Genomic DNA, 25,077 nt, shown 5'->3' on the forward strand with positions numbered 1-25,077 from the left:
GCTCTGTAAATGGGACTGAAATCAAGGTGGAGATGAAACAGAGGGCCTTGCTTGCAGGCTCTGGTTTTCAGAAGCCCTGCCTTCCTCCTTGGGGGGTCTCAGTTGCCACCAGATCCACACACATCCTTCTGGGGCCTTCCTTGGTTCTTAGAGCCTGTTATTTTGCTAATTAAAACACAAAAACAAAAACAGAACCCACTTCTACCTTTTCTGTTTTTGATTAAGCCATGAGTCCTTTATGCTATTTATCTGGGTGACTTCTTCCATGAGGTCCACTTTCCCAGCACAGAGGGGCATCCTCAGTGGGCCCACAGTGTGTTCGCTATCATAATTGAGTCACATTATGGATGTTCTAACCAGGGCCTTACTTCTTTCTGTGATGGTTCCACATGGAGACTCTGGGGACTTCTACTTTACCAAGAGAAGCCCAATGTCACCATCCCCTCCACATCCCCTCCACATCCCCATTCCTCATCTCCATTAATGACATAGTCCAGCTAGGGTGGGACCCAGTTTTACAAGTATAGCGTTCTGTTTTAACTAAATCCCACTTGCTGGGAGCTAAAGCTTCCAACTTCATCCCTGAGGGTCAGGAGAGATCTGAGATTAATGATGTGCAGTTCTTCAGCAGGCCAAGGCCAGGAAGGATTGCTCTGGAGCCTGGGCTCTGGTGGAGGAGAAGCCATGGCTCCTGTGATATGCTAGCCTGTGCATATTGGCTGTGGGCTCTCGGGCTCTACAAGAGGCAGTCCTTTCTCCCAACCCCAGAAAGACTCCCTCCTCCATACCTGGCTTTAGATACCTTATCTCCCATCCTATCAAGTCCCCTTAGCCATTGGTCCTGGTTGTCAATCTTCAAGCTGTAGTGTCTCTCCTGGGTTCTAAGTGTAGGAAGAGAGAGCCCTTTCCAGTTCTGCTTCTGGGTCAGTTGTCTACACAGAACATACTTTACTTGAGAAATGACCCACTCTAAGGGAACCTGCCCCATACTGTGATGATGAAAAGGATCCCTTCCTTTCCCTTCCCTTTGTGGCTTATGACAAAAAGCCCTCTTCTGTAACTCTAGCTTGGCCTATGCCTGGTATCAAAAGGAACTGGGGGTGTGCCATTTGCTGCATAGAGCATGCTTGCATGGAAGACAACATCAACATGGCCAATGGTTTCCTCAGGCTAGACCCTTTTCTGGTGCTCTAACGAGGGCAAGGACATAATTTTATGTCTTTACATGAAGCTTATACCATGTTGGAGTGGCCCAACTTTTGAATCATCCTGTCTCTGTGTAAATGATTTATTATTATTGGGTCCACAAGAAGGGTCATTCATGGCACCCATGGGAAATACAGCAAATGGCTTAGTTACCCTTTGGGCAACCAAGAGAGAGGTTATAGCTATGGGAAAACTGCTTTGCAATGTATATAGTGCCCATAGGTCACTATATATGTAGGTCTCAACCTGTGGGTCTCAACCCCTTTGGCAAACCTCTATCTCCAAAAATATTTGCATTGCGATTCATAGCAGTAGAAAATTACAGTTATGAAGTAGCAATGAAAATAATTGTATGGTGGGGGGGGGTCACCACACATGAGGAACTGTGTTTAAAGGGTCGCAGCATGAGGAAGGTCGAGAACCACTGCATTAGTGGTGGCAGCAAAGGTAGAAATCAAGGTCACAGCCCACTACCTTTCAAGGACTTGGTCCACATGAACCACTCTCCACCCACCATCTGGAACATTCTTCAGCCATCATTTCCATGTCTTACCCACCAAAGTCACAGGGGTCTTTTCAGGAGCCGGGTTCACACCCATGGCCCTTTCCACACACAACAGATTTTAAGGGGCCCCAGATCTGAAACCCTGGCAGGACTTTCCTAGCTGGCTCTGGTCTCCATAGTCGCATTTCCATGGGACAAAACCAGGAATGGGATGTGGCCAGGAGGGAGGGGGTCGGGCGAAGAAGAATGAAGATCCTTGCTAATCTGTACTCACCTGGCCTTCCTCTGAGATGTCACCCTGTGGCAACAATGGCTGGTTTCCAACCTGCTCAATTTGTAGTACCTCACGCACCCTGACCTTCCTATATATGAGAACGCCTCTCCAGTGCCACCCTTGCGTTGCAGTAGTGATTATGTCTCACACTGATAGGTCACTGGATCCTCCTAGTGTGACACAGTGTCATCCTGTCCACAGGTTAGAAGACAGAAGACTAGTGAGGGTCATAGTTCCCACAGAAGATGGTACATAGGGAGGGGTGAGTGGAGGAGGTGGTTCAGAGTAAAGTGCCTACCACACAAACATGAGGACCCGAGTTCAACTCCCCAACACCCACGTAAAAGGCTGGATGTGACAGCGTGTGTCTGTAACCCCTGGAATGGGGTAGGAGGGACAGAAGGTTTGGTAGGCTCACTGACGGACATCTAGCTATTAAGTGAGCTCTAGGTCCAGCCAGAGACCCTGTCTCAAAAAAATAAGATGGAGATTAATAGAGGAAGACACTTGACATTGACCTCTGACCTCTACAGGCACGTGCAACTGCACACACACACACACACACACACACACACACACACACACACACACACAAACACACACACACACACACATATCACCACCAATAACAAAATTAGATGCACAGGAGTTCAGCCAATTTAAATGATACTAGTGGTTGGGGTAGGGGCCTGGGGTTCACCCTGTTCCTAGTTCAAAGCCTGTCTCACAAGCCCCCATTGTCCATTCATGATTTATACCTGGCCTCCACAAAGGGAATATAGATAGATCAGTTGAACCTAGAGCCTGGGCCAGACAGAGCTCTCCTCAGACGTGATCATGCTGAGCCATACCTCGGGTCTTCCATCATACACTGGATTCTTAACAAGTACTGGGGGGGAAATGAGGCAGCCAGAGTGATTGACAAGGGGGGGGGGGGCAGGTGAGTTTTCCATGAGGAATCAAGTATGGAGCCAATTCTCTGTTCTCCTCGTTTGGGCTCAGCACACACAGCCTGGGTGTGTGGGGTTTTACGAGTTCTGCTTTATGGCACATGCTCACACACAGATGTGCTGTAGGATCATAGTAGCACATCGAAATTACCAATCAAAACACACGAGCGCTCGAGGATGGCTTTTCAAATTTCCTTGATAAAACGGCTTTATGGAAATGTTCCCATTCCTTCCCATTGCCTGTTGCTTTCCATTTAACTAGACATCTGGGGCTGGGATAACTTTCTCCATCTCAGCTTCGGGACATGTGCAGCAGCTGGAGCTGCTTGCTCTCGGCTGTTTGTTTTTCTTCCTAGGAGAGGGGCTTGGAAACGGTGCCCACCAAAGCCTGCGGGAATGGCTAGTTTGTGGAACTCCAAATCCCCGGTCACACAAGCCCCCCAAGCATGTAGTACTCAAGGAGTGCCCTTCCTTCCAGGCAGAGAGGCTAGGCCCCTTATTCTGGACAAGCTCATAGAACAAGCCCAACCCAGGCCTCTCTACCTCTTTATTAGAAGCAAGAAGGGGCGAGAGGCAATGCAGAGTGAAGGCTCCAGCCGATGGGCTGGGAGCCAGGTCCCCAAATTTCAATTGTGAAAACTGAGCTGGGGCTTCATGGGCCCCTCCCAGCTGGCCCATCCATCATGTGGACTTGGGTGGGACTGGCTGACGCTGAGTAATCACTTGCCTGGAGAGCTTGCCTGAATCTAACCAGACTCTCCCTTAAGTTGCCTCCATCATCCCTGGAGTTGGATCTTGAAACCCAGACTGAGATTCAGTCCATCTTCCCACCCTCCACCCCACTCAACACCCCTCTTAAACTACCCTTTGGGATCATTTCATTGTGGGAAAATGCACGACAGAAGAATCTGCCCTAATAACCATTTCAGTGTGTCAATTTTTTTCTTTCATATTCTCCCCCCCCCCCCCAACAGGGTCTCACTATGTAGATCTGGCTGGCCTGGACTCTATGTAAATGAGGCTGGTCTTGAACTCACAGACCTGCCTGCCTCTGCCTCCTGAGTTCTGGGATTAAAGGCATGTGTCACCACACCCAGCCTTTGAATGCATAGTTTAATGTTGTGTGTTTTCATGTTATTGTAGGGCCATTACCACCAGCTCAATCTCTGGAATCATCTTCAGCTTCTCAAGGGGGAACTGTGCTATTAACCACTCACTCCATCTCTCTCTCTCTCTCTCTCTCTCTCTCTCTCTCTCTCTCTCTCACACACACACACACACACACACACACACACACACACACACACACACACACGCACACACCCCGTTAGTCCCTGGCCACCTCCATCTGCTTTCTGTGGCTGTGTGAGGTACCACCTGCAGGTGGAAAACAATGGATCCTGTTTGTGATGGGTTGATTTCATGAAAATCATCAAGGCTCATCGGTTGTATAATGGTCAAGTGGGGTTGCTTCTGCCTCCTAATGAATACTGCTGTAGATAAGAGAACATAATACCAGTTCACTTGAGTCTCTGCCATCCATTTTTCACAGTCTCTGTGTGTGTGTGTGTGTGTGTGTGTGTGTGTGTGTGTTGTGGTATGTGTAGTGTGTGTGGTATATGTGTGATCTGTTGTGTGTGTGTACTATTGTGTGGTGTATAATGTGTGTGTGTTGTATGCTGCGTATGGCGTGTGGTATCCTTGGTGTGTATGGTATGAATGTGGTGTTGTGAGAGAGACAGAGGGAGTGGGACGTGTGTGTGTGTGTGTGTGTGTGTGTGTGTGTGTGTGTGTAAGAGAAGGAGAAGTAGGGAACAAGTGAGAGAGGATATATATATATATATATTGCATGTGTGGTATGTGTGGTGTATGGCATGTGGGGTGTGTGTGTGTGTGTGTGTGTGTGTGTGTGTGTGTGTGCTCTGTGTACACAGTTTTGCACGTGTACGGGCACATGTGTGGATCAGAAAACCTCTCACTATCTCCCTTATCCTTCCCCACTTCTCTCAAGGTCTTCTCTGTGCATGTGGTCTACGGTGCTGGGCCCTGGGACTTCGATGTATGAATTAGGGAGGGGCACAGTTCAGCGCTTGACATGTTCCTTCCTTCCTTTAGTCAATATGTGGTTAGGTCAAATTCCTTATATGGCCCAAACATAGCAGCACCATGTGGGTCCATCAGAACCCACTCATCATTCCTATGCTCTCGAGTCTGTTACCTTAACAACAGCTTTTTTAAAACCCTGTGCTCATGAGCACATAACATCTGCTTGCTACTTCAGCGTATGTGTCTTGGTGCTGTTATGTAAGACACATCTCTGTGTTTTTGGAGCTTTTGGAGGGTCACCCCCAGGAGGGAGAATAGTTTATGAACAATGTGAACAATTTTTCCGGCACAAGCTGCAGTTTGCCAGATTGTTCTCCAAGAGAATTTTGCACAGTCACCAGCCATGTGTAAACATGTTGGCTTGCACTGTGGTCTCGCCAGCATGATGTAGCACCGGCTGTAGGATTTCAAGAGAATTCCTGTTTTGTTTTGCTTTCTTTTTGCTAGATAATGATCTCATAATGGTTTTGAAATCTGTGTGTTTATTAATTGAATTATAGCCTAAGGGAATCGAGTCTTTAAATCTCTTGTATGTGTACTGTAAAGTGTGAAGTCAGTTGTTCAAATATGATGTGCCTGTCATCATAGGCAGCTATGGGGTGACCAAGGAAGGCTTGCCTCTTCTCCCCAAGGAGGTGATGGCTGACCATCACATCTTACTTATTTGTTGTTGTTCCAAATGTCATATGTGTGCAATGCTATTTTGGACTCTGTAGTTCAATCCCAAATAACTTGTGGTTCTTGGAGTTCTGTTCTGAACTGTAAGGAATGGAGAATCTGAATCTAGTATAAGCCTGAATCCGAGAGAGAGAGAGAGAGAGAGAGAGAGAGAGAGAGAGAGAGAGAGAGAGAGAGAGAGAGAGAGAACTCAGACCCAGCCTTTTAATATTCAATATAAGTAAAGGGGACACAGACACCACCTAACGCTATTGTTTCCAAAGTTACATTAATAGAGATACAGTGCATCGATCAAGGGTGTGACCATCCTGTGCAGCCCTGTGTCTATCAGACCAGCCTCAGTTGTGACTGCCTTTGTTTTAAACCTACAGAGAAAGGAGACACTGTGTCCAGCACCCACACGTCCTTTATGTGGGTCATCAACTGTGAATATTTTGCTACATTTTGGTTCTTTATCCCTTTTCTCTCACCCTCCTTTGTATTTTTTGTAAAACCTTTTGAGAGTGGGGCACAAATGTCCCCCTAAATTAGTAATAATTCATAAAAACAAAGGTATTATCTTCCATCATCTCTATATAACTGTTAAACTTGGGAATTTAAACATTGATAGAATTTGATCCTAAACATATCATCCATGTGAACGTTCTTCAGTTGCCCCGGTAATGTCGACTATAACATCATTTTGATCCTGGGGTACCATCCAATACATACACGTGGGTGTCTTGCCTCATTGTTCTTCCATCTAGAGTGGCTCCTGGCCCCTCACTGTATTTCATGACACTGGCATTTTTGAAAAAGACAGATCAGCTGCTGGGCATACTCTCCTACAGCTTGGGTTTGTTTGGTTTCCCCATGACGGATGTAGGTTAGACATTCTTGGCATTCACACTACATCCTGCCCAGGAAGCAGATTATCCCAATTTGTTCTTTTATGAGTGGTGGTAATGGAATCCTTCTTTAAAATGATACTAGCTAGATTTATCTACTGCTAAAACATCTTTGATTATCTGTTATTACAAAGCATTCTGAATCCAGGGAGAGCACTCAGTTAGTCAGTGGCTTGCCGTGCAAGTATAAGGAGACAAGTTGCATCCCCAACACCAACTTTAAAAGCTAGGCATGGTGGACTGTGCTTGTAATCCCAGCACGGTGGAGACAGAGACAGACAGATTCCTGGAGCTCACTGCCTGGTCAGTTTAGCCTAATCAACATGCCCCAGGTCCTAGGGAGGGACTCTCAAAAAAGAAGGTAAGTGGTTCCTAAGGAACCACTGGCTTATATGTACACAAGCACACACATGTGCACACATACACAAATAAATGATCTGTTGTGAGACCCTCTGATATACTGTATAAATATGCATAGCTTCCCAATAACCCGCCTCTTAATGATTTTAGCATCCATTGATAGATAATTCTTGCCCAAATAACTTACAAGTTGAATATCTCTTATCTGAAATACTTGGAACCAGAATTTCAGATTTTTTTTAAAAAATTGAAATGTTTTCATATGCATAATGAGGTCACTTGGAGAAGGGGAAAAGGACCCTTTTTTGTTTGTTTATTTGTTTTTTTGTTTTTGTTTTTTTGAGACAGGGTTTCTCTGTAGCTTTGAAGCCTGTCCTGGACTAGCTCTGTAGACCAGGCTGGTCTTGAACTCAAAGAGATCCACCTGCCTCTGCCTCCTGAGTGCTGGGATTACAGGTGTGTACCACCACCACCCGGCTAAAAGGGCCCTTCTTATTCTGATCCTCATGGAAACCATGTGAATACAGACGGACACTGTAAGGTTTACACTAGGCAAAGTTCATGCTATGTGGCTTTCATACCCTTTGCAAGGCAGGTAATATTACATCTAAGAACAAGAGGACAAGGCAAGCCTGGGTGTTGAGGAAATGTGTAGGTTTGGGGTGGCAGCTAAGGATGCTCACCCTCCCACTCAAGGCAGTTCAGCTCCAGGTGTGTTCAAAGAGTATATGAAAGTCACATCAGCAAAATGCTTTAGGGATTCCATGTAACCAAAGAGTTAAAGCAGGGAGAGAAGTTGGGTACCCATGGCCAAAGATCCCTGGGTCTAGAAGGAGTGAAGTTACATAGAAGACAAGGGCATGTAAGCACAACCCTGACTCCAGGCCTGACAGTGATTACCAAAGCAGAACCAACAGAGAATGTCAAAGTTTCTGCATCTACCTACCCATTCATGTTTCACACGCACCTTGAACACTTAACTTGAAGGTGATTTTACAGCATTTTAAGTGTCTGTGTTTCAACTCTGGCCTATTACACAGCATGTCAGGTATAGAACTTTCCACTATGGCTAAATGGATAGGTGTTAAATGGGTAGGTAGTTAGACAATGTATGGATAGGTAGAGTTCTGGATGGATGCATACCTGCATGAGTGAACTCGTAGGTGATGAATGAATATGTGAGTAAATAAATGAATGATGAATGGATGAATGAATGAATGAATGAGTGGTGTGTGGCTAGATATATAGATGGATGGATGGATGGATGTGTGGATAGATGGATAGATGGGTAGATGGGTGGATGATTTGATGGATGTGAGCATGCATGCATGAGGAAAGGGCAGTTTGGGTGTGGTAGGGGAGATGATAGCTTTAGCAAAGGTGGACTAAAAGGAGAAGACAGTGTTCCGGACCTCTTTGGAAAGCATCAAGTGATAACTAAGCCCTAGGGGAGCTAGCCTTGTGGCCACCTAGGTAAACAGGGTAAAGAACTATGCATCAAGGTTTTTAAAAGTCACAGATCTCAGACCAGGGCCATAGAACATACACATCCAAATCTAGAGTACCTGGATCCCATCTAAAGGCCTGGATGTCTCAGACCAGTAGTAGGACTATTATTTCTTTTCATTGGCCTCGGTTCTTTAGCTGATATAAGTGGATACTGAATGCTGGCCAAGTGTCCTTTGCTCTGTGTTAGCATATCAGTACCAACAAATTTGACAATGAGGAAAGGGGGAGCATAAAAGGCCATGGGTGAGCATCAAAGGATGCTAATGGTGATCATGGTCATGACTTGGGTTTGAGTGGGGCTTTGTAATACACATCAATCTTCTGTTTGATTTCCTCAAGTGGAAGAAAATCTGCATGAAACACAAAACACAGAACCTGGCTCATAGTAGGCGTTCATCTAGTTCATTCTCTTCTTGAGGCCTCACACACAACTCCCCGGGATAGATGTTAGTAATTCCACTTTTTTAGGAAAAAATGAGATACCCAGAAAGACAAATTCCTTTGCCGAGGAGTGTATAGCAGGGTTAATGGCAGACAGGATTTGAACCCAGTTACTCAGATTACAAGCTAGTGATCCCTTCCTTTCTAACTTAGCTATGTCTAATGGCCCATCCAACTCTAAAATTCTAAACCCACTTCCTCTATATAACCTTCTGCATTGCACACAAAGCTGCCAGACTTTGAGAAACTGTAAACATGACATGCATATAGTAAGTTTTTTTTTATTACAATGTGTTAAATGTTGTCATCAAAATTGTTTGTTCTCTTTGGTTCAAAAGGCTCTGAATCCATCTAACACCATGCTGTGAGTGATGGCTGTTGCTGGCACACTTTCATACATGAAATATTTTTGCAATACTGGAGATATCTCACCAATTTTATAATGTCAAATACTCTGGGGACCAATCCATGCTCTCAAATCATTATTTGTATTAATGGTTTTAATTGGAATGATTCTGACTGTTTAGGTAGAAATGTCCTTGGTGTTACTGTCAGTAGAGATTCAGATGAGTGGGTGAGTGTGGGAAGATGTATGCATATATGAGTTAAGGGGTAGGTCAAGAAGTGGTGGATGAATGGATGTGCAGATAGATGGATAGATAATAAATGGATGGGTAGGTGGGTCGGTAATAGATGAGTGGATGGATGCATTCATCAATGAGTGCACACATGTATGAATGGGTGGATAGGAGGTGGACAAATGAGTGAATAGATAGATAGATAATGGGTAGATGGATAGATTATGGATGGATGGGGGATAGATAGCAGATGGATGGTTGGATGGATGAATAAATGGGAAGGTAGATGATGCATGGATTGACACCCAATTCTGGTTTCCTTGACAGCGTGTGGTTCAGGAGAATGGGACAGAAATCCTGTCAGCAGTAGTGTGTGCATGAGCTTTGATTATGTCACCAGTGATGTAGGTGACCCAAAACGTGTCACACCTCCTTTTCAGTCTCAATTTCTTCATCCAAAAGTGAGAAGTAAACAAAAGTCACTCTCAGCTCAGAGCATTCACCATGTTCCCATCTTCTCAGTCCACATATTGGAAAACAGTGATGTGAGAAATTCAAAGGCTTCAAACTTCAAGTTCTGAGAGAGAAATCCCAGTAAATGTCTACAGTCCTGGCAAGTCTGTCCCCAGATTCCTTACATGCTTATTAGTGAGGATAATTTTTAGCCCCCTTAAAACACTTTATAACAGGCTCAACAAGTGAAGAAACATGGATCAGAGAAAACTGGCCAGCATTGCTCCCACCAGAAGCAGTGTGACACCCTGGGGGAGCGCTGTGGAGCAGTTTGCAGAGAAGCACTTATGGGACAAGTTGTCCAGAAAGATGATAGAGTAGGGAAGCATGCTGGCTGCCCTTGATGATTTCAGATCCCAGCCTTGTAACAAATTGTCCAGAAAGATGATAGACTAGGGAAGCATGCTGGCTGCCCTTGATGATTTCAGATCCCAGCCTTGTAACAAATTGTCCAGAAAGATAGAGTAGGGAAATCATGCTGGCTGCCCTTGTTGATTTTAGATCCCAGCCTTGTGGGAAGCAGCCCAGAGAAACAGGAGGAGACTCCCTCAGCCTCAGTGGGTTCCTGCTGGAGGGAAGGGGGGGGATCATGCATGGTCGTGAACCACAATGAGGCACACAGGCTAGTTTAAGCCCTGTATTTGCTGTTCTTGAGTGTAATCATTCTGAACAAGCCATTCAGTCTTCCTAAGCCTGGTGTGTAAATTTAGACAAGGGAACAATGACCTCAGGGACTCTCTGTCTGCCTGTGAGCAGACACACATTAGTGTTAGCTTCCTTTCTTGTCCACTCCAGTCAAGTAGATAGACCTCTAGGTTCCTCGGCCCATCTTTCTGTCTATCATGGCAGCATGGGCCTGTAATTCACACATTGGGGAGGTGGAGACAGGATTTTTCCTGTGACACACTGGTCAGTCAATCAAGTGAAATCACTGAGCTCCAATTCAGTGGATGACTATCTTAGAACAGAAAGTGGAAGACACTTGACATTACCTCTGTCCCCTAAACTTACACACACACACACACACACACACACACACACACACACACACACACACACATGTACCCATACATAGACATACAGATAATAATAAAAGGGCAGAGACAAGAGGCTCTACCTGGAGAAATGAAAAAGCAGTGTATACCCACTGGCTTGAGGGTTGGAAGCATGATGCTGGATCAAGAGACACACTGTCCCTGTTGTGTGAGCCTAGACCTCACCTCTGCCACAGCCACCTGTACTAAAGCCCCCTTTAAAGCCAAGATCACCCCAGTATCTGACTGTAGATCCAGCTTTTCATGGGGCAAGCCGAAAAGAGTACAACATTGAGGCAATGGAGCACAAGACGGCTCAGTTCTCCCACATTTAATTTCATTTTCCCAATGGTTGGAGTATCTTGCCAGACCCTAGCTTTCATATATCACCTGTCTCTGAGGAGTGCTATAAAAAAAATCAGGCTGGAGAGATGACTCAGAAGCAAAGGGTGTGCACTGTTTTTGTGGAGGACCCCGGGTTGGTTCCCAACACTCACAACGGGTGATTCACACCTACCTGTAACCCTACACAAGGAGATCTGACACCCTCTTGTGGCCTCTACATCACCTGCAGTCATGGGCACACACCCACACACAAACACACATACCTAGATGTAATTTACAAATAGATCTTTACAAGAAATAAAAATGGAAAGATCTGGTCATATATCAGAGATTCCATATGTGTGAAACTGTCTAGCACAGTGCCTGGCTATCAGTTTAAATTAGGAATAAATGAGAGTTTCCCTTCTGATGATCAGAGCCCAGTTGTTGTATCTCTACAGTAAGTTTTAAAATGGTGCCAAGCCAAAAGTACACACCAGAGAAAGGACAGCATCTTCAGCAAGTGGTAAGGTCACACTGGATGGCTGCATGTAGAAGAATCCAAATAGATCCATCGCCTGCACAAAACTCAACTCCAAATGGATCAAGGACCTCAATGTAAGATACCCTAAATCTGACAGAAGAGAAAGTGGGGAACATGGTTGAACTCACTGGCACAGGACCCCAAAAGCACAGGCATGAAGATCGACATTTAATAAATGGTACCTCAGGAAGCTAAAAACTTCTGTACAGTAAAGGACACCATCATTTGAGCAGATATGCAACCTACAGGATGGGAGAAAAATCTTTACCAATTATGTATCTGATAGAGGATTCATATCTAGATATACAAAGAACACAAACAAACTGAACATCAAGAAAACAAATAACCTCATTTTAATTTATTGGGTTTTTTTTGTTTTGTTTTGTTTTTTGAGACAGGGTTTCTCTGTGTAGCTTTGCGCCTTTCCTGGAACTTACTTGGTAGCCCAGGCTGGCCTCGAACTCACAGAGATCCACCTGGCTCTGCCTCCCGAGTGCTGGGATTAAAGGCGTGTGCCACCACCACTGCCCGGCTACAAATAACCTAATTTTAAAATGGAGTACAGAACTAAAGAGAGTGCTCAAAAGACAAAATGCAAATGTCTGAGAATCCCTTAAACAATATCCTTAGCTACCAGGTAAACGTGAATCAAAACTAATTAGAAATTTCATCTCACACCAGTTAAAATGGCCAAGATCAATAAAACAGAGGACAGCGAATGCTGGCGAAGCCATGGGGAATGGAGAACACGTAGTCACTGCTGGTGGAAGTGCAAACTGGTATAACCACCATGAAATCAGTGTGGTGGCTCCTTGGGAAGCTAGAAATAATCTGCTACAAGATCCAGCTGCCCCACTCTTCGGCATATAGCCCAAGGACTCCACATCCCACTACAGAGACACTTGCTCACCCTTGTTCTTTGCTGCCAGCCAGAAATTGGAAACAGCCTAGATGTCCATCAACGGAAATGGATAATGGGAATATGGCACCTTTATACAACAGAATACTATTAAGCTGTTAAGCAAAATGAATTTTGCAGAGCAGTGCATCATTTAACCCTCATCAGAAAAGCTGCTTCTTGCAGTAGATGGTGATTAATGCAGAGGCCCACAAATGTGCAGAAAGCGAGAGACTTCAGAGTGCTCAGGCCTGAAGGCTCCCTCAAGGCTCCGGGATCTATACAGAAGAAGGGGAAGAAATACTGTAAGGGCCCGAGGTGGTGGTTGATTTTGAAGTTGTCTTTCCAGTTTTCCAGGTGCACATAGAAGAGACTTTGACGGCATGCACAAACCCCGCACAAAGTCAAAGCAGACATAAATGCCAGCAGGAAGGAGAAGCGGGCACAAAGTCCCGCCCCTAGCTGAGAAACTTCATGAATGACAGACAGCTGCTTCGAAAGGGAAGATCAGTGGTCTTCAGCACAATGATACTGGGTGGATCAACCACACTCCAGGGCAGACCCTATCTATGGTCAGGAATATGGCCAGCATAAATTGGACTCCACGTTTCCTGGTGGATTATTTTCTTTTTTCTTTTTCGGGAGAAAGAAAGACATAAAGTTGGATGGATAGTAGGGGAGGGATCTGGGGAAATGGGAAAGAATATAGTAAAAATACTGTCTGAATTTCTCAAAGAGTAAATTTAAAGGAGGGGAAATGAGTATAGCATAAAATAAATCAATAAAATGATGTCACAATTTTTTAATACAGTTTAAGCCATGGATTTGTTTTTAAAATGTGCAGATGATCACTTTGCTAATTCAGTGATGAAATAAAATTCCAGAAGGGAGTAACTGTTTTATGATGGGTGGGTGCTACATTTATGGAAAGGGGCTGAGTAGTACATGAGCTCCAGCTTCTCAGGCTTCATTTCCACCCTGAACTTCTCAAATAGGAATGCACCCTCTGGAGAGAATATCAGTGCTGGGCTCTACAAAAGCAATCCACATGCATGCCTCTGTGTGTGTTACATCACTGCAGGTGGAACCTTTATTTTCTCACAAGCCAACTGGGAATTTTTGCCTAAATGAAATGCTGAGATACCTGGGAAAGTCAGTGAGTTTGTCACTTTTCTCCATGTGGGACCCTGTGCTCTGTGTGTGTTTGAAGACAGGACTCTAGGCTCCAAAAGACTCAGAACGGCTGTCCTGTAGGACAGTGGTTCTCAACCTTCCTAATGCTGCGACCCTTTAATACAGCTCCTCGTGCTGTGGTGACCCCCAACCATAAAATTATTTCCACTGCTATTTCATAAGTGTAGTTTTGCTACTGTTGTGAATTGTAATGTAAATATCTGTGCTTTCCAATGGTCTTGGCAACCCTTGTGAAAGGGCTGTTTGAGCTCAGGGGTCTCGACCCACAGGTTGAGAACCATTGCTGTAGAGCCTTCTGAGCATCCTGGGTCGATCTGCTTGACGTCATGAACATGGGAATTGGCATCTGTCTCTCATATGTTCCCCAGATTTTCCTAGTTCAGGTTAGTAAGGGACCTCATTAGCTACCATTTGGAGGTTGAACTTTGTTCTCTAAAAGTCAGGTGGTGTAATCCCACCTTCTGGCCACCTGAGAATATGATACTCACTGAGATGGGGTCTTTAGAGAGGTGAGCAGTCTTCAGTGGGGCTGCTGGGGTGTGCTCTATTTCATGTCTGTTGCTGTGATAAAACATCCAGCAAAAAGCAACCGAGAGGAGGAAGGGTTTATTCAGCTTACAATCCCAGGTTACAGTGCATCATTGTAGGGAAGCCAAGGCAGGAACCGGTTTGCTGACTTCATTAGTATCCAGCAAGCAAGGAGAGAAAGGAAGGGTCCAGGGTCCCAATACTGTCCTCAAGGGTGCATCCTCAGTGACCTGACTTCCTCCCGCTAGACCCTACTTCGTGACAGCGCTACCAACTCCTGTTTAGCGCCATAGGCGAGGGACCAAGTCTTTAACATATGAGCTTTGGAGAGACACTTCTAAACCACAGCACTATGGTCCAGGTACTTCTCTCTCATCAGGACCACAGCCTCCCGAGCCCCCTCAGGTTCCTAAGTCCCCTTCAGTACAGTCTCCTCATTGCTGATAGAAACATCTTAGAAGCAGCCCTCTGCCTCCACATATATGAAGAATGTCCAGGCAGTGTTCACCCTTTCTTCATCTTCATGTTGGGCTTTGCCTCTCCAAAGGGAAGTTATGGATTCTTTCTCTTTTAATTGTTTTCAAATTTTAATTTAATTTTATGCGTATGGGTGTTTTACTTGTGTGTACCATATGTGTACAGTGCCCTGGGAGGCCAGAAGATGGTCTTAGATGCTCTGGAACCGAATTGCTGACAGTTGTGAGCAGCCATGTGGTTGCTGGGAATCCAACCCAGGTCTTCTACAAGAGCAGCCAGTGCTGTTAACCACTGAACAATCTCTCCAGCCCCAGGAGGTTCTCTCTTTGTGTGTAGTTTTCTCTCCCAAAACCATGCTAGTAAGGGGGTTCATATTTTAAGCCTATCGATTCACCAAAAGCCAGACCCATACAGTGAGTAGGCACCTCTCATTCATGGATCAGATGACTTAAAACGTGTGGGAGCTTACAGCCTTAATCAGAGCTTGTTTCTCCAGACAGTAGAAATCCAGGAAGGGAAGAAACTAAGAGCATCAAAAAAGACAGGATTTGAGATGAACTCTTGGTATGGTGGAGGAAGGCGCGCTTCTTGTTTTGGCCTGGGATTTCTGTGGAACCAGAGTATAAGGCGGAGGCCTCGTAGCTGTTTGTGAGATGTGTTCCTCAGAAGCAATGGCGGGAGCTATAGAGAATAAAGCCAGGAAATAGGGGAAGCCAAGGGAGGCACATGGCTCTGAGTTGGTCTCCATTGGGCCTCCACCCCTTTCTGCTCTCTAAGGAGCTGGTCACAAAAGCCTCAAGCTGTCTGTTCCAAGGAAGCATTATCATCTGGCTCCTGCTTCCATCCATCAGGATCTCCCAGGGGCCGAGGGCATGAAAGTATAATTCTCAAATCATTCCCTGTGTTTCTGAGATGCCCGATGCACTGGATACCAAGTGATGGGGAGGTGGGCTGGGTTGTGGGACAACAGGTGGCACACTGGGGGGCTTGGGCACTGCAGGCACAGCTGGAGGGAAAGGCTGGCTGAGGACGGGAGGCGCAGCCCACAACCTGCCAAAACAGCCAGTCCAAGCCCATCTTTTTCCAGGAAGAGCTGAGGACACTTGTGTTTCATGACACTCTCCGTTTTCAATCATTCAGTAACACTTCTGACAACTGTTTACGCATTGCCTATGAAGTTCAAGGCTCTGTGTCAAGCATCGTGCTGGTCTAAGCAATCTTGACTTGCACTTGGAAAGAATCAATCACTTTCCTATAAGGTACATACTCCTAGTGAAATTTCCCTCCCTCCCTCTCTCCCTCTCTCCCTCTCTCCCTCTCTCCCTCCTTCCCTCCCTCCCTCCTTCTCTCCATCTCTGTCTCTGTCTCTGCCTCTCTGTCTCTGTCTCTCTCTCTCCCTCTCTCTCTCTCTCTCCCTCTCTCTCTGTATGGTTGGCCATGATTTCAGACACTTGAGCCTCCAAAATGGGAAGCCAGGGCTAATCTCCTTGTTAGGAGGCTTTTGGTTTATAATTCATCTTGGATCTCGTTTTCACAGTAATCAGCAGAAACGATTAGAGACAGCGTGTGCTTGGATCAGGATCGGGCAACCCTTCTTCCAGGACACAGTATACACAATGTATCCAGCCTGGCCTCCCAGAATAATAACAAACACATTGGTGGGACTAGCCTCCTTTGAAGTTCTGACAGGGCATCTTACTATGGGTGGCTGTGACTGGCTGGTGGCCCCTATCCAGCCTGTGTACCAGCAATGTGCCAGGGACAGGACCTATTTGTAGATGATGGGCAGATCAAAGGTGACTTTTGAAGATGAAGACAAGTGGGGCACAGTGTGGTGGAAGGATTACCTCCTCATTCCAGTCATGAGACTTCTGGTGAGGTGGCCCAGCCCCCTCTCGGCTCTGCAGAGCCCAGCCACTGAACGGATCTTCACAGCCTCTGGTGAACTGGACATTTCCCTGTTCTACTGATGAAGAGACTGAGGCCAGGAGGTGGAATGACCATTAACGACATGCCTCCTGACTCTTGTGCCCATGGCCCACACCACCGCCACCCTGAACTAAAGAGCTGTAGATATAAAAGCAGCTTGCAGGGGGATGACCTCATGAGCAGCCACAGCCAGGAGTCCACAGACTGTGAGCTGAAGAGATCACAGCAGGACACTGTGTCTGCATGTCCCACTGACATGGGTGAGAAACCGAGGCAGAGCAGGTGGAGAACAGAGATCCCAACACTTCCCCCTAAGTCTCTGCTCTCGGGACACCCCAGAGCTCGGGCAAACCTCAGTTCATCAGAGGTGGGAAGGCCACCCCGAGGTGTGAGGATTCTGTTTCTGACACTGTGACTGGGAGTGACTGGGAGAAAGAGTGCCAGCCCCTTGGTTGAAGCCACAGGTGGTTTAAGGCCACATTTTCCCACAGACCAGGTGGCCGGATAAGCAAATCCTTCTTCTCCTTCATCCACAGCCCACTGGTCCTCAGGCCGCTGGAAGCCCCAGACCCTGCCGGTCCATCCCTTCACAGAACCGTCCAGCTCCGAGTTGCTCTCTCTAAACAGGAAATGGTGCTGAGACTGTTCATGCAGAAACAATTAATTGACAATCCGCTTCCCTGAGGGGCTGTGTGGGTCCTTGATCATTGCACAACTAATTTGACCATAAATCCGAATTAAGAAAGAAACTTCCTCCCGAAGTCTACGCCCTCCATCAAGTCACTGTTTGTTATGTCTCTTCTTCAGATCCACCCATTTGCATATCGAGATTTTACAATGTCATTTCTGGGGCACTGTTCCACCTAATATTATTAGTATAATGATCTCATGAGAATTTTGCCATCCTTGTCCGGTCACTTATAATTTTAATGACTAAAAAAGACTCCCACAAGTGTACCCCTAGAAGAAAAAAAAAACAAACAAACTTTCTTCTCTGGTTCTCAGTCCACAGTCGGAGGAGAAAATGGCACACGATGTCACGGAACCTTCTCCCCACACCAGGCAAGCAACAGGTTCTGCCAAGACACTAGTTGGGTGTCTTCTAATTTACTTCTGACTGTCTATCCAAAGGTAGCATCAGTCCCCGCAGGCTGAGGATTCAGTCTCCAAGATGTGCCACCTCCACTACCAGCCTCGGGCCCAGGTCTGTTTTGCCTGTGCTTCTGATTGCTGAGCTACAAATCAGAGTTTCCAGAAACCTGTCTTTGGGGTTAGTTCATTTGCTAGAAAATCCAGGGAAGCAATTCTGCTTAATGATTTATCATAAAGGGAATTACCAAAGATGGACACCAAGATGGGCTTGGGGCACAGCAGGCAGTTTTCTTTGGACCTGTGAGCTGCCCAGTGTGGGTGCCAGGAGCACCCAAGTTCCTTGGCATGTCATCCTCTAGATATTCGGAAGCACTACAAACTCAGTCCCTTGGGGTTTGGAAGATTCCTTATGTAGACATGATTGATCACATCAATGGCCAGTGGCAGCCTCTCAACCTTCAGCACCTTCTCCCTTCCTAAAGGTTGGTGTGTGTGTGTGTGTGTGTGTGTGTGTGTGTGTGTGTGTGTGTGTGTGTGTGTGTATGCTGGGACTGAAAAAAATCCCAACTGTCCCAAATTGTCCCTTGCTTTTTCTAGTGACCAGACACCATTCCTGAGGTCCCTGGAGGCCAACCGTCATTCACTTCATTAGCATACCAGAAGACACTTTTGATAGTATTGTGCAGCTTCTGGAGTGGTTATCAGTCCTGTGCCAGGAAAGGGAGTGAAGAACAAAGACATATTTTGCAATAACACAAGGACACATTGTAACTGACCCAGTCTCTTCCCCACAATTCTCCTGTTCAAGCTTGGTAAATAAACAGAAACCTTCCTCCATCTTTTGAAAACTTTTTCTAACAGTAAGTTCCCAGAAGTTGGATTAGTAGGACAAATGGTGTAGACATTTTTTTTTTAACTCTTAAAAAAAATCCCAGCCAAGAGGCTGGAGAGATGCCCCAGCAGTTAAGGGCACATCCTGCTCTTAGAGGATCCTGGTTTGTTTTCTAGCACCTACGGTAGGTAGCTCACAACTATCAGGTCCCAAGGGAACTTCACTTCCCCAAATTCTAGGGGCTAGACAAAATCCAGAAGTCCTTGGGAACTTGTGAAGTCAGTTCCTCTCCATCAAAAGAAGCCATTTCCTTTATCGTCAGCAGAAGGAGCAAACGGCTATCTGTGGTGCCATTGACAAGCCAAAGCACATGCTGGCCGCCAGGCTCCCTCCATACTGTAAGTACTGTTACACACTTCAGAGTTCATGCTGGCATCCCAGCTGTCTAACTCCAGTTCTAAGGGAGCCAGCATTTTCTTCGGGTCTCCATAGGCACCTGTATTTTCTCGTTCATACCCACACACAGACACACATGCATACACATAATTAAAAAAAAACAAACAAACAGCCAAATTAATTCCCATGCATTATACTAATATATACTACATTATAGACTTTGAGCAAGTTTCCACACTCTTGTTAGAATTCTGCCCTGCGCTCACCACGTCTGGAGGGAGGCACTTGCCAAGTGTCCTTCAATGTCCCTGTGGTCCTTCCACTCCTGAGGGCTGACAGTGTCATTGTTCACAGCTGGGAAAATCTAAAAAACGGGCCTTCCAAGCACTAGCTCAAGGCCACCCGGCTAGTAGGAGTCAGGGGTAAGCCTACACTCCTTCAAGGTCCCAGCACAAACCCTGCCTTATCATCAGGCCAGGGACACACAAGACCGGCAGGCAGGTATCAGAATCACAGAACATTATATTCAAGGCAGAGTGTGGGAGAGGGGAGGCTGAAAGGTAATGACCATGCCAGCAGTTCCAAAGAGGTGTCAGGAGTAAGTGGCTTTTCATGCTTTTCAGGTAAGCTGTGGCACTGGACTATGCTACCTGAGGTCATGGTGAGCAATTTAAGTGCAAAAAAAAAAAAAATCATTTATAAGCAGAGTTCAGGGGCCAGGGGTGGGTGGTGGGTGGGTGGGGGAGCAGCTCACTGGGTCAGGTACTTGCTGTGAGTGTGGGTTCCATCTGCTGGTAGGAAAGAGCATTCTCTCCCCACAAGGAGGGTGACAGAAATCCATGCTCCAGGTCTGTGTGTCTCCAGCTCCCTGGGGATAGTCTAGAACTCTGTTGCGGACTGAACGTTTGTACTCCATGCCCAGGAGGCGTAAACTGGAGATGAGATTTAAAGGAGGAACTTAAGGAGGAGTGATGTCATAAGGGTGGGTCATGCTCCCACGGTCTTGTAAGGAGATAGCAGGAAAGCAGGTATGTGAGTGTCCTGCAGACCCAGTAGGAGGCCTTAGGAGAAACCTGCCATTGGGGGCACTTGAACTCAGACTGCCAACCTCCAGTGTGAGCCTCCCAGTCTGTGGTCTTCCATATGGCAGTGGAGCTGACTTCCATGACTGCCCCCTACCCCTAGGACTAGCTTAGTGAGACTTGCTCTCTGAACTCCAGAGTGACAGTGGTAAGTTTGGGTCAGGCCCTCCTGCATCATGTGGGGGCCAAACACACAGCAAAAATGCACGCATTTTGTCCCCCAAATGGGGAAAAGCTGCCAGGAATTTTTATTTGGTTCGTTGCTGTGTTTCCTTGGACATAGGGCCACACTGGGCCATGCAAGCTTTCATACTTGCCTGGGTTCCTTGCAGGACCTGTCACAAGTGCTGGAGTCACCCTGACCATTCCCATCATGGACAAAGTGGAAGTGATAGGTGGAGGTGAGAGGACCCAACTACATCCTGGTGTTGAGGGGGTAATGTGACACTGTAGCAATGCATAAGCCCCAGCTGTATCTTTTGTCCCAAGGTATTTCACTGGGAAAACACAAGCTAAAAGATAAATTGATGTCCAGTTGCGGAAAGTCTTTGGCAGGACTAAACACAAAACAATAATGTACATGGAGACCTAAATGTCAACCAGGAGGTGGTGTCCCTTGGGTGCTCTCTACCTTATTTTGGAGGCAAGGTCTCTCACTGGCCTCAAATTGACTGAAATTGACTGGAAATGAACTGTCAGTAAGCCCCAGCATCCATTTATCTCTGCCTCACCAGTGCTGGATCTGCAAATTCAGGCCACCATGCTCAGATTTTTTACGTAGGCATGGAACTCAGGTCCACATGCTTGCACAGCAAGTACCTGACCCAGTGAGCTGCCTCCCCCCACCTCCCCACCCCCACCTCCCACCCTTGGCCCCTGAACTCTGCTTATAAACGATTTTTTTTTTTTTTTGCACTTAAATTGCTCACCATGACCTCAGGTAGCATAGTCCAGTGCCACAGCTTACCTGAAAAGCATGAAAAGCCACTTACTCCTGACACCTCTTTGGAACTGCTGGCATGGTCATTACCTTTCAGCCTCCCCTCTCCCACACTCTGCCTTGAATATAATGTTCTGTGATTCTGATACCTGCCTGCCGGTCTTGTGTGTCCCTGGCCTGATGATAAGGCAGGGTTTGTGCTGGGACCTTGAAGGAGTGTAGGCTTACCCCTGACTCCTACTAGCTGGGTGGCCTTGAGCTAGTGTCTGGAAGGCCAGTTTTTAGATTTTCCCAGCTGTGAACAATGACACTGTCAGCCCTCAGGAGTGGAAGGACCACAGGGACATTGAAGGACACTTGGCAAGTGCCTCCCTTCAGGACTTTTCTAGATTAAAAAAAAAAGGGGGGGGGTGGTGGCTGGAGAGATGGCTCAGTGGTTAAGAGCACTGACTGCTTTTCCAGAGGTCCTGAGTTCAATTCCCAGCAACCACAGGGTGGCTCACAACCACTTGTAATGAATGAGATCTGGCGCCCTCTTCTGGCCTGCAGGGACACATGCAGTCAGAATACTATATACATAATAAATAAATCTTAAAAAAAAAAAAAAGGCAGATGCCCCATGCAGCGTTGTGAGGTGGAGGACAGCTGTGGTTCTAGGGCCTTCCGTGCCCCGCAGCCAGACCTGTCCACACCCTTCTAGGATCTGCTTCACCTGAAATGGGTGTGGCCATTCCTACTCTCCAAGCTTATGGAGAAGTGCAAAAGAGCAACTTGTAAACACCAGGACTGTTTGACAGACAGCAGATGGTGACAACTGCCATCTTCTTTCCTGCCTGGACTAACTACCCTGGCAGCAGATTCAGAGGAGAGAACTAGTATGGGGCAGACAGCCCAAGTTCCCCCTTGCTTTATGCTCCAGACACTCTCTTGGCATCCCATCCCAGATAATTAAGAGGATGAATTTTGTCCTCTGCACCTCCCAGGGAAAGGTGGGTTGAAAATGAAGTGGCATGATAGCTGTGTGGTCCTGTACAAAAATGCAGGATACAGGGCTGAAGGGTCGGCTCTATTGGTGAAGTTCTTGACTTATAAGCATGAGGACCTGAGTTCGATCCCCGGTAACGACATAAAAATTAGGACCTGTTGGCATCTATTTGTCATCCCAGTGCTGAGAGAGTGGACACAGGAGGATTCCTGGGGCTCACTGGTCAGCCAACCTCACCAAATTGGCAAGACCTAGGTTTCAGTGAGAGACTCTGTCTCAAAAAACAAGTCATGTGGTGCTTGAGGAACGACACCTGAAACTGACCTACACACACACACACACACACACACACACACACACACACACACACACATATATACACACATATACACACGCGCACACACGTATATACATGCACACACATACATACACACATATACATACACACACATGCACACACATATATACACACATATACACGCACACACACAGACACACACATATACACATGCACACATATACATACACACACACACACACATACACACATGCACACACACACATCTGATGAACATACGCCCCCTCCCCCCACACCAGTGCCCCATGTTCGTGTCACTAAACATCCGGCCTGTCACACACAAGGCCTTCACTGTTGTTAGCGCACTCTTGCTATGCTGGAGAATAGCTATCTGGTCAGGCCACATCTGGAGCACCCTGACTGAGCCTAAAGATGATGGTTTATTCATGAACAGGACAGCTGTGCCCAGGGAGCTGACTCAGAACTGAGTGTGGATGGAAGGCCAGGATCAAGAGCCCAATCCTACTGCAGTCTGAGGCAGGCGTTTGTTCACACACTGACTATACATTGTCATAAAATAGCCATAAATTCATCAAGTAGGACCCAGCAATCAATACCAAGTCAGGTTCTAAAATTAAATAGCCCTGTAATTTCTACCGAGTACCCTACCTCCAGCCAGGGTTTATGTTAGGGAGTTCACTGTCTTCCAAACTTGTTCTGCATCTGAGTGTGTCTGTTACAAAGTTCGCTCTCCACATTCAATCCCCCATCAGAGAGGTGTTCATACTGGAGATGAACTGTCCAAAGTCAGTCTCCCCTATCTCCTGGCCCTGCGATCTTGTGTGTGACTTACCCTCTGCTTGCCTCAGTCTCCTCATTTGGAGCATGCGGATGCTAATGATATCTGAGGCTGATGTGGCAGGGTCTTTGAGATTCTTCGTATTAGCACGGAAGGCACACAGAAGAATGTTTGGCACACGGTGAAGACTCAGGAGATGCCGGTTGTTATTGTTAGTCTATGGTTTACTTTTCCACTTGTGAAAGTATAAAAGTTGAAGAATCATTAAAGCACATTAAAAGTAGATATGCCAGGCGGGGAGATAAATGAGCTGTTAGCATAAACACGAATTAAGAGAGTCACACTCAAGCAAGAATTGTTCTCTGTTGAGGACAGCAGCCATCTGGAAGGAATTAGAGGGGGAGGGCGGGTCCTGAGCAGAGAACACTGTTGGAGGGAGATAATTCACTCTGCTGTGCGTAAATGGTCCCGAAGGAAGGACATCGCTCTAGGCTTGGCCAGCATGAGATGGGGCCCCAAAAATATTTGACCTCACAAACAGTGATCTGATTGGTCTACGGACCTAAGCTATCTAGGCCATTCCAATGAGCAAGCACATCACCTTGAAAAGGCTGCTTCTGTAACAGAATTATCCTAATAACACAGTGCCACGTTCGATCTGTGGAATGAGCAATAAGAAAACCGTGGTGCGTAGTGAAGTAAAGGTGTATTGAAACTGGCTCTCTTTAACATCTATGCTATAAGTGTGAATTAGCATAATTGGGGGAGAGTCGTTGAAAATGATTTTATTGTTCGGTTGGTTCTGGCTTTTGAGACAGAGGGGAGGGTGGTCTTACTCAGTAGGTCAGGCTGGCCTATAATTTACTGTGTAGCCTAGGCTGGCTTCAAACTCATGGCAATCCGCTTGCCTCAGCTGCCTTTGTATTTGATGCGAGCCAGCACATCTGGTTATGGGATTTTTTTTTTTTCCAGAGCTGAGGACCGAACCCAGGGCCTTGTGCTTGCTAGGCAAGCGCTCTACCACTGAGCTAAATCCCCAACCCCCGGGATTTTTTTTTAAGTCGTAAAAATGTCTATATATTTTTTGCCTATTATTCCAACTTCTGAGACTTTATTGTTATAAAAATCTTAAGTGAGAAAGAATGAGAGAGAGAAAGAAAGGGGAAAAAAGAAAGAAAAAGTCTGCATTTATTTGCTGAGATAATAGTGTGTCCCTAGAAACTCTTTGCAGTCAACAAAATTGCAAGAGACTAAGAGAAAGATGATAAAATTCTTGTGAAATAATTATAATATTAAACTGCAGGAATGGCATTGTAAAGCCTGGGTATGCGAATGGTGGAGCTGGGAAAGCAAAGCAAACAGTGCTATGAAGGAGGGTGTGGCCTTGGGGAGGGGCTCTGAAGGAGGGTGTGGCCTTGGGGAGGGGCTCTGAAGGAGGGTGTGGCCTTGGGGAGGGGCTCTGAAGGAGGGTGTGGGCTTGGGGAGGGGCTCTGAAGGAGGGTGTGGGCTTGGGGAGGGGCTCTGAGGGAGGGTGTGGCCTTGGGGAGGGGCTCTGAGGGAGGGTGTGGGCTTGGGGAGGGGCTCTGAGGGAGGGTGTGGGCTTGGGGAGGGGCTCTGAAGGAGGGTGTGGCCTTGGGGAGGGGCTCTGAGGGAGGGTGTGGCCTTGGGGAGGGGCTCTGAAGGAGGGTGTGGCCTTGGGGAAGAGTTTCTTTCTAATT

General features: G+C 46.5%; 1 protein-coding gene across 1 annotated transcript in view; it reads left to right on the plus strand.

Annotated features, from left to right (window-relative positions):
- Positions 1-25,077, plus strand: part of Scara5 (scavenger receptor class A member 5) — a 90,772-nt gene that overhangs the window by 32,058 nt on the left and 33,637 nt on the right. The gene's annotated exons all lie outside the window — the stretch shown is intronic.

The sequence above is a fragment of the Onychomys torridus genome, chromosome 9 (assembly GCF_903995425.1).
Source record: "Onychomys torridus chromosome 9, mOncTor1.1, whole genome shotgun sequence".
Classification (NCBI taxonomy): domain Eukaryota; kingdom Metazoa; phylum Chordata; class Mammalia; order Rodentia; family Cricetidae; genus Onychomys; species Onychomys torridus.